The following is a 10,737-nucleotide window of genomic DNA, read 5'->3' as shown; positions in this document are numbered from 1 at the left end:
AGGGGTTGTATTATACGCCAGTATACAGAATGCTGAAACTTACTCCAGCTTCAGGGACGAATGATCGCCCCCTCTTACCACTCTCAATGTAGATCAAAATTAAAAATTATAGTCACTCACTACAAATGACAAATGTAAAATGATTGTTGGAACTCCAAAGTCTAGCTTTATTAAACATACACTGTTAACCTTTGAGGGTTCTACTCTTTTTCTCTGACGTTTTTTAATTTCCATTTGGTGTGCATTAAAAGAGAGGTTGTCTTATATGTCGAATATAGCCCAAACCCTATATTTTAACAGGAAAAGTAGGGGGTCGTCTTATATGCTGGAAAATACGGTAATTTTTTTTTTTATAATTGTGCTATGAAAAGAATCATACACATTTGGGGCCGGAGAGATAGCATGGAGGTAAGATGTTTGCTTTCCATGCAGAAGGATGGTGGTTTGAATACCAGCATCCCATATGGTCCTCCGAGCTTGCCAGGAGCTATTTCTGAGAGTAGAGCCAGGAGTAATCCCTGAGCGCTGCCGGGTGTGACCCAAAAACCAAAAACAAACAAACAAAAAAAATCATGCACATCTAATTTACTTGGAGTATTACTTAGTCTCTAAGTTATTACTGCTTCATAGTACCTCTTCTCCTAGTAAATTTCATTAATAAGTAGCAGAAAAACCATTCTTGGCTTTTTTAATCCTTCTTTGTGTTCTAGTGAAGTCACTCCAAATGATAAATTGTTCCTTTTTTTCAGTATAAGTAGTATAATCAGCCAGTAGGCTGGGCTTTAATCTAGAAGTAGAAAATAGAAAAATTTGTTTTGTAAACAAATTAGTTTTAGAAAATACCTAATAAAAGTATCAACAAATAATTGATATATGAGAATTATGTCTATCAGAATGGTGCTGCAATCTTACAGTAATTCTATTCATAAAATTGTTTTTTTTGTCTTGTATATGTGGTAATAAGAATTTATCAATTATGCCTTAAACTTATGAGTAAGGAAAATAATGAACCAGGGTGACGCTCGGGTCCTCACTGCCTATGTGATACGAAGTTTTGTGAGGGTAAAGGTCCCCCGTTGGTGACCTGCCTACTATGCAGGATGCACAAGGGGTGCATTCTGTCCGACCCCCCTCTAGTCTCAGCCCAAAGAGCAGAGTGTGCAGCCAGGGACCTTATTTCCGACACCAGCGATTTGAGGTTCTGAGCTGTTATTTATATATATATTTCTTTTTCTTTCTTTCTTTCTTTTCTTTTTTTTTTTTTTTTTTTTTTTTTTTTTTGGTATTTGGGTCACACCCGACAGTGCTCAGGGGATACTACCGGCTCTACGCTCAGAAATCGCTCCTGGCAGGCTCTAGGGACCATATGGGATGCCGGAATTCGAACCATCATCCTTCTGCATGCAAGGCAAATGCCTTACCTTCATGCTATTTCTCCGGCCCTATATAAATATATATATATATATATATATATATATATATTTGCAATTTCTTATCAGTTGCAGCCCCAGTGATTTAAGCTTTATTCAGCTTGTTTTAGGTGCTGCCAGAAAAAAATTATTTTAGTAAAAAAAAAGAAATAAAAGAATTTATCAATTAATTTACATTATTAAGCAACTAAATAATACTCTAGAATGTGCATTTTATTCTACTTAAAACAAAGAAGTTCAAGAATAACATTAACCAGCAGTATCCAATGGCTTGCAATCCCACCAAATTTAGGGTTGGCCTATCAACTCCTTCATCTCTGCCCTACCGAGTGCTCTGCTTCTCAAAGGAGAGTATTTTTGTTTTCTACCTCCTTGTCAACATCTGACATCTGAATCTGTTATGACACCTAATTTTTCAGGGAATCTGCACAGTCAAACTATTTTTCTACTCTACAGAGTTATTTTCTCATTTTCCTATGCACAATAAAATTTCTATGAGTCCTAATTACTTCAGAAAACAATTAAATTAGGTATAAGGGCCCAACTGGCATTAATTATCAAACATCATAGAATTTTTTTAGATATAAAAATAAAAATGTTCTCACTTTAATTTGTATTAAGTAAAGTATAATTGATATTTTTTACTATTACCATCTAAGTTCATTTTAATAAATAAATAAAATGTTTCAACTTTTTAGTTTTTATAGTCCAATAAATATCATTGATTAGAAACACATAAATGAAATATTTTGAATGTCTTCAAGACTTTTTCAGAGCATTCTGTGATCAAAGCACAAATATCTGAAAATTTCTGCTTTACTTGACAAAATAACTTCTGGTATTTCTTGACGTTTATTAAACAAAAAGGAGGGCAGTGCTTGCCATTTCATCCCAGCACTCTGTCATCTGCTAACCTTACTACCCCTTTTCTACTGCTTAACCTTTTACTGTAAAAGGAAGTGAGGCATGTGTCAGGAACTAAGAAAGTGCAAATGCAATGTGGATAAAAGAAGCAAAGCAGGAGAATAAAAAATACCCCTAGGCAACAGGAACTGTGAACTGGTCTTTAGTAGGAAGCAGGAAGATGTGGAGGAATTTTAAATGTGAATATCAGATATGAGGTCAGAGTCACTGGAAAGATGGTGGAAGGAAATGTAGTCAGGGGAGGGTGTGATAGTCTAATCTTTTATGCATGAAACTCTGCTATTAACAGTATATTGAATCATGGTACTTAAATTAACTTTTAAAATTAATTTTGGGCTATTAAAAATCAAACAAAAGCCAAACATATCCTTTCTGAAAGATCAGATGCCTACATTAATTTCAATTTTACTTAATTAAATAAATAAAGCTAATTGTGGGTAATTATGGCTGCTTTGTAAGTACTTGAAAGAGTATCCAGTATCCTTAGGTGCTAATATGAGTACATATCCATCATGTCTTTTTACACAGAAAAATTGAAGGCTTCTTGATGATAGAACACTAGTTCTAAATCTTTGCTCTATTAATAACTAACCCAAGAGTAAGAATCCAAGTTTTTGGTACATAGTTTTATTAAAGCAGTATTCATTTCACTAAAAATTGAACGTTTAACCATGTTTGCAATTAGGATAAATTCTGACTAAAATTGTGTGGAACTATACGTATAATTTTACTCTTTGAATAAAAGCTTAGCACTTGAACTGATACATCTGGGATAGAAGACTGAGAAAATACAAATGTATGGTTCATATCTTGTTAGGTTATTAGATAGAAAGGCTCAATTTCAATTTTCAAAGAGCACATACAATTCTCTTTACAAAGTTGGCAAATCATTTAATTACCTGTAACAGTCTTTATTTGCAGAGTCTTAAGAGGTTTGTTTATATTATTATTTATCAAATTTTAAAACCATATCATTATCAATCTAATAGAGTGAATTGATAAAAATCATAGTTTTGCCTGATGTAACTTAAAGATGTTAAGCAGAATAACTTATGCAAATAACTTATGCAAATTACTTATATAGTTAATCTATTTAACTATGTTTAATTATATTGAATAAGTTACTTCACTATACCACACACAATTATTTTAATTATTAAAATAGAAATTTTATGAATTCATGTGCAACCCACCATGCTGCTAGCTAATATAACTTTTCTTCCTAAGTTTCCAGAAATAAAACTTAATAATTTGTGTCAGACTATTCTTATTACTGAAATAGTTTATGTATATTTAATGCTACCATTCTCTGAGATTAAAAAGTTACCAAATGTTATGGGGGAGCTTATTTGAAATATACACTTACAATCAAACGACAGTAATGAAACTAAAAAAGAAGCAGCATAAAAATGAAATGACATTTGTATCCAGGAACAAAGACTGGATAGATAAATGAAAGGGTAATAAATTTTTATTTTATTTCTTTGCCCACTTTTCTTTATTTCCTGATTTCAATAATACATGTGTTCATTTGATTTTAAAATAGATATAAAATATTAATATGTTCATATATAACAGAGAAAAACACTGTTCATCCATAATATTCTGATACTACATGTAGCTTTTATTTTGATATATACATAGAAAGTATAGCTGAATGATAAGTATTCTGATGTTAAAATTAAATTTAATGGTATAAATAAATGTAAAAGAGTTATATTTAATATACTGCACATATTAATAACAAAATCTCATCTTACTCAAGTATATTTGAATAATAAATATAGAGAAGGGATGTTCTACTTGATGCAAGGTACTGGCAAATTACTTATTCTCTCTATACATTTCATCAAATGGACCTAGAGGTATCTGATTAGTGAACTATGAGGGTTATATCAGCATATAAAAAAGGTAAATCAAAATGAGGCACATAGCCCTACAAAAGTAAAACATCAAGGTACTTTTGTTCTATGAAAAGTGTTACTATAAATGACATGTTTACTATGTATTAACCATATAAACTTTAATATGATAATTAAATTGAAAACAGTATATCACATATTAAAATATATATCTTAAAGAAGCTTAAAATACATAAGCTTAGTTCATGAGTTATTGAAGTTTGTTGCTAAATATATACTAGCAAATAAATTATTGAATGAAATTGCAAATGAAGGTAATCATAGAGTACTTTTCTTAAGAAATTTTGACACCAATGTTATAGTATAACAATTGAATTAAATATATGTAGTTTAAAAAGTTTTTATTATATAATAAAACTAATTTCAGATTTAATGCTCTATTGAGCACAATACTAATATATATCTTGCAAAATTATTTTTCAGATATGTGGCTAGTAACAGATAAGATTTTATAAAGATCATAAAATAAAGTAAAAGTTCACTCTACTGGCAATATTTGGCTGTTAATCAACTTAAAGATCAATTTAATGATCAAAGAAACTATGTCTTCAAGAAGAGATTGCAAAAATAATTAAGTAAACTAGCACATCATTTGTTTTCTTTGTTCCCAAGTTGATTTACTGTGAAATCTATTTTTTTAATTTGCATGATAAAAGATTATCAATTTTTCTGTTTGAAAAATTTCTGGAAGAAGTACAATCTTTTCATAAGATAGAGCTCACATCATTTCATAATGTGGGACTCTATGATCACTCTATTTTTTTCCTGTGCTGAGTGGTTGAAATCTATAAAGTTACTCACACATTATTATTCTATGCTCTGCTATTGACACCTCATTACCTACATCATCTTTTTTTCTAATGAAATATTTCTATATTTTGAGTAAAATAAACTTCTAATTATAGAATATCTAAATATCTATTATTATAAACATTATTACTCTGTCAGTTGAGTTCATATTGCTGTATCAGTGATATTTGCATCAGTTGTTTGCTCATATATATAAAAAATTAGTACAATTAAGGTCTAATATATTTCAGTTTATGGCAATATCTAACAATAATCAGAGTATTCTAACTACTCTCACAGAACAATTCTGGTGTAGTTTTGGGTGGCAGAAGCCATATGATTTATTTTAGAGATCAAACTAGGGTGAGTCATGTGCACTGATCACATTACATTTATATTATATTACATTATATTACTGTCTGATCACAGTACATTTATAGTTTCTTTTGTAATGTCTAAATGGATAAAACGTTTGGATTCTTAAAGTTTTAATTGCTTTGGAATTCCCAGTAGCTTTAATTTAACTCATTAGCACTGTCAAATGACATTTTGAGAAATCGAGACAAGCCCATATAAAAAAAAATGTAGACGTTATTTGGACCCTTTTTATGGCTACATTTGTTTCATATTTGGAAAGGCTAGCTTAAAACACACAATTCTTGGGGGACATAATCTCCTAGGGGCATTATCTGTGACACTGTATTTCCTGCTACTGATATTAGTGAAGTGCATTAATAGGCTTTTAGAAAGCTGCACTAACCTCTGGTCAGGCAGATCTGAATTTGATTTGAATATACAGAGAAAATTTAAAAACGCAAAAATTACATAAAGCTACTTTCTCTTTTCTTTGAAAGTATGTCCTAAAAAACAGAGGTACAAATAAATTGAATAAATTGTAGTATTTTTATACATAATAAATAGATTTTCATAATTTTCCTGTGTTCTTCACTCCCAGTGTGCTCTTTATTATTTTCTCTAAAGCCACTTTAGATTTTGACCCAGAGAATATCTTGAAATTTCTAGCAACATTGAATATATTTTAATATATTTAATTTGCATATAAAATAGATATATCATAGAGATTTTTTGTGTTTTCTACATTTTTCAAAATTTTGGGACATATTATTCATAGATTATAGCATAATAACTTTCTATTTATATACGGTGATGAAATAAAAATCAGATGACATCCATCACCATAGCTGCAAATATTTTTCTTTTGAGAACATTTGATACATATACATATATATGTATATAAGTATATATCAACATTTTCTAAGCAGACAAAACTTAGTAATTTTGTTGTTTTTAGGCCACACCCTGCTGGGCTCAGGGCTTACTCCTAGCTTTGATCTCAGGAATCAATTCTAGCAGGGTTTAGAACTATATCAAGCATCAAACTAAACTTGGCCATGTGCATGGAAAGTGTTCTCATGCTATATTATCTCTCTAGCCCTATAGTTTTTATGCTTTAAATATTTTTAGAGACATATGGATTTTATAACTGCAAGTTTGTACCTTGATAGAAAAATAATTCTTAGACAAGATTACAAAAGATAAGGGTGCATCATCAACAAATTGGCTTCATAAGATGTGTTCAATGAATATATTAAACATTAAAAATGGTTTTAACAGAAAAACATGAATATAGAAGTCTTGCTGATAGTTTAATAATTAAAAATCCGAATGAATAATCATAAAATATTGAATTAATTACTAATGAAGCTAGCATACTTTCTATAGGTTAAGTGTAGAAATACTTTAGTATTTTCTAATGATCTGTAGAACATTAATCTTCAAGCTCTCTCTTACTGGATAACTAGTTTGTAATATAATTTGTCTCAAAAGTATAGCTGTTAGCATTACTGTAGTCAAAATGTAGTTAAAATATCTGAGTGTTTTGAATATTTCTCAAATTCATTCTACTAAAAGACACTATTTTATTTTCTGGGTAGCACTGAAAAAGATTGAAGATTATAAAATAAGAGAAAATATCAAGATACATATTTTTATTTCATAACACTTTTAAGAATAATTAAAATTTTGTTCTTAGAAAATTCCCAAGTCCAAGGGCAATTTTTCATACCATTTTACCAAAAAATATGTATATATGAATCCCCATATATAAATATAATTTTATAATTATTATTTCTACATTATTTTCAAAAATATTTTATTAAACCTTACATAATAAATGTGAACCAAGTAAATTTAGAAATGTGATCTTAACCCTTCCATTAACTAATAATAAAAATGTTTTAAAATATCCAAAATTATGACATCTAATAAATATACAAATTGCATACACCACAATCCATTCTTTTTTTTTTTTGCTGCTGAATTATCAGATCTAACTGATATATTTTCCACCCACTGTTTAAAATGTAAAAAAGATGGAGCTGATAAAAGATTAGAAAATATTACATTTTTCATAGTCTTCATATGATCCCTTCTAGCAATATAGCAATGGATTTCAAAACACTTTCCTCAATCAGGCTTGAAAGAAAAGAGTCATTTTGTGAAATACTGTAAGTTTCTTGTAAACTCAAACTGAGAGTTAAAAATTTAGGAAAAAATCTTTAGGGGAAAAGTAATTCTACAAGTAAGAATGAAATGTGGCTATATTTGTCAACCATAGTATCCTAGAGAATTGGAAGGCAATGGAAATAAAAATGACAGGAAACAGTAGCTGTAGCTAAGCTAGATTTATACCCCTGTATATGCATATAAATATATTTATACACATCTGAACAATATGTAAATGTATATAAATACATTAACACAAATAATACTATTGATTAGAGATTTAGATGCATGTCAGAAGAGTATTAGTTTTTAATTATTAAATCAACTACTAGCATACGATTAAAGTTCCTGTTTGTTTGGGGTTTTTGAGCAAATACCTCAATGTTCAGGGGTAACTAATGAACCAGCACTGAGGAATTGCTCCTAAAAATGCTCGGGGACCATGTGAATGCAGGAGTTTGAATCTAGGTTAGCTGAATGCAATACCCAATGTACTATCACTCCAGATTCCACTGGTTAGAAAAATACAAGCAGGGCCCGGAGAGATAGCACAGCGGAGTTTGCCTTGCAAGCAGCCGATCCAGGACCAAAGGTGGTTGGTTCGAATCCCGGTGTCCCATATGGTTCCCCCGTGCCTGCCAGGAGCTATTTCTGAGCAGACAGCCAGGAGTCACCCCTGAGCACCGCCGGGTGTGGCCCAAAAACCAAAAAAGAAAAAAGAAAAAAAAAAAAAAGAAAAATACAAGCAGGCCCAGGATAATAGGACAGTGAGTAGGGCATTTGCATTGCACAATGCTATTTGGTTTTAATACCTGTCACTTTATTTGGACTCTGGAGTTCTCCCTGAGCACAGAACCAGGAGTAAAACTGAAGCACCACTGGGTGTGGCCCCAGGACAAAAGAAAAGAAACCATAATGTAGTGTTTCCGATTTTGTTGACTACTTTCTATTTTTAAACAATATTCATGGAAGTTCTGTTTCGTTCATGCTTTTCTTATGCTTCAAATATTTAATATTAAATTATTTTATTTCAGAAGATTTTCAGATCCCAAGTCGTTTGTTTATATATTTATATGTGTACTGTTGTTTTTTTATCTTTCTCTTTACTTCGTTGTTGTTTTGTAATGACTAAAAGAAGTCACACCTTTGTGACCTTTGTAGAGTTTGCATAAAATTCAAGTTATGTTGCTCCCATGTTTATTAGTTTATTAGTGATTCTGGTCACTAACAGAACAGAACTAACAGAACAAAAATGTTCTGTTCACACATCATAAGTCTCAGGATCACAAGGCTCTAACTGTGGTGTTTGCAAACATTGGGAGTTAGACTCTATTTTTGATGCATCTTACATTCTGATTGTAGTTAAATTATGGCTCGTTATGGTGTCCACACAAATTCTCACCAGGGATTGTACTTGTTGTCTATTGTTCTCACATCTCTTTGTAGCTGTGGTACTCAATAAGGGTAATACATCTTTGCTTGTGGCATCCACACTACCTGACTATTGGAGGTCAGAAATTACTTATAACATTAGGGATCAAAGAGTAGTGAACAGTATTACAAGCAGTAAAGCTGTATGACATGCAAAATTCACATAGCAACAACAAGGATTGTTGTGAATTTATAGCTTTTACCCTTAAAATATCAGTGATGTAGGCACTGAGGTATCCCCTGTGTACAGTAACAGTTTATTTATGTTAAATAATTAATTATATGTGAATGCAGAATTTCCACATTAATTAATTTATAATTAATTATATATGGATGCTGAATTTAATATATAAAATTACCAAATATATATTAATAAATTCATAAATATTGTGTTTAAAGGTGAGTATAAAATAAAGTACTTCTAATAGTATATATTCTAAAATATAATATTTTGGAAAAATATTATCAAAAACCTAATTTAAATACTATACTTTTAGTGTTAGACAAACAATAAATCATCCAAATTTATTTATTTATTAAATCGTCCAATTTAGAGCATAACTTTATTTTGACTATCTAATGTAAATTTTATTATTTTTTTATTTTTAACAAGTGCTATTTTAATGGCTTTAAAATGCTTGCTCTGGAAGTTTTACTCATCCTCTTCAGTGGTCCTCAAACTATGGCCCGCGGGCCACATATTGTATTTGTATCTGTTTTGTTTTTTCATTGCAAAATAAGATATATGCAGTGTGCATAAGAATTCGTTCATAAGTTTTGTTTTTACTATAGTCAGACCCTCCAATGGTCTGAGGAACAGTGAACTGGCCCCCTGTTTAAAAAGTTTGAGGACCCCTGCATCTATATTTTCCCCAGTCCTCCCTTTGAAGCATAGTTTAAAGTTAATAAGTTGTGGTGGTGTTGACAGAAGAAAGTGGAATTAAAATAGTGCTTATTTTAATGATGTAAACAAAGTGTTCAATTAATATTGATGAATGACTGTGCTGTTAGGAAGTGGAGTAAACAAAATCTAAGGTGGATAAATGCTGAAAAGAAAAATCATCAGAATATTTTTAGTGGGTCCATCAGTATCATTGGAATATTAGTGAATAATTTTTTCACAAAAATTTTTGGTGCTTTATGAATTCTCATCAACATTAGCTCACACGCAACTCTTATCTCAAAATCCTTATTTGAAGGGAAAATATTTTCAAATTTAAAGGGTAATAAGCTCAATAATGTGAAAAGTATTACTTTAAGGATGATTAATTCACATTTGCAACCCAGATAAACTGATACATAGATTAGAGATTATTGTTTTTGTAATATAAAGTATACCATAAAGTAAATATTATAATGTGTACCTTTACATAAATGTTCCATAAATTATTAGCTTTGAGAGGATTTCACTGAGTTCAGAATTTGAATATAAGCAAATCAGTTTTTCAGGGCTCAAAAGCCATATAAAATAATGTTGCATTTAGGGATGAGTACTATGGATATTATACTAAAGTAAAAGATTAATGAACATTAATATATACTTCTCTGAATAAAAAACATTCATAAAATAAGTGAAATACTATTTTATAAATTCTGCATTTATCTTAAATCACTTGGATAAATATGATAGTGACTAGCTAGAGTAATAGAAATAGTGTAATACCATTATTGTACAATCAAATACTAATGGATTGTGAGAAAGGTTTCTATCCAAG

The 10,737-nt window shown here is 30.3% G+C and overlaps 1 non-coding gene across 1 annotated transcript; it reads left to right on the top strand.

Moving 5' to 3' along the window:
* Nucleotides 1-976: 976 nt before the first annotated feature.
* LOC125994966 (U12 minor spliceosomal RNA) lies at nt 977-1,125 on the top strand. The gene has a single exon (XR_007490696.1). It is a non-coding gene; the product is annotated as a U12 minor spliceosomal RNA (small nuclear RNA).
* The last annotated feature ends 9,612 nt before the right edge of the window (nt 1,126-10,737 follow it).

Source organism: Suncus etruscus, chromosome 1, assembly GCF_024139225.1.
Source record: "Suncus etruscus isolate mSunEtr1 chromosome 1, mSunEtr1.pri.cur, whole genome shotgun sequence".
Lineage (NCBI taxonomy): Eukaryota > Metazoa > Chordata > Mammalia > Eulipotyphla > Soricidae > Suncus > Suncus etruscus.
This window is presented reverse-complemented; position numbering and strand designations above follow the sequence as displayed.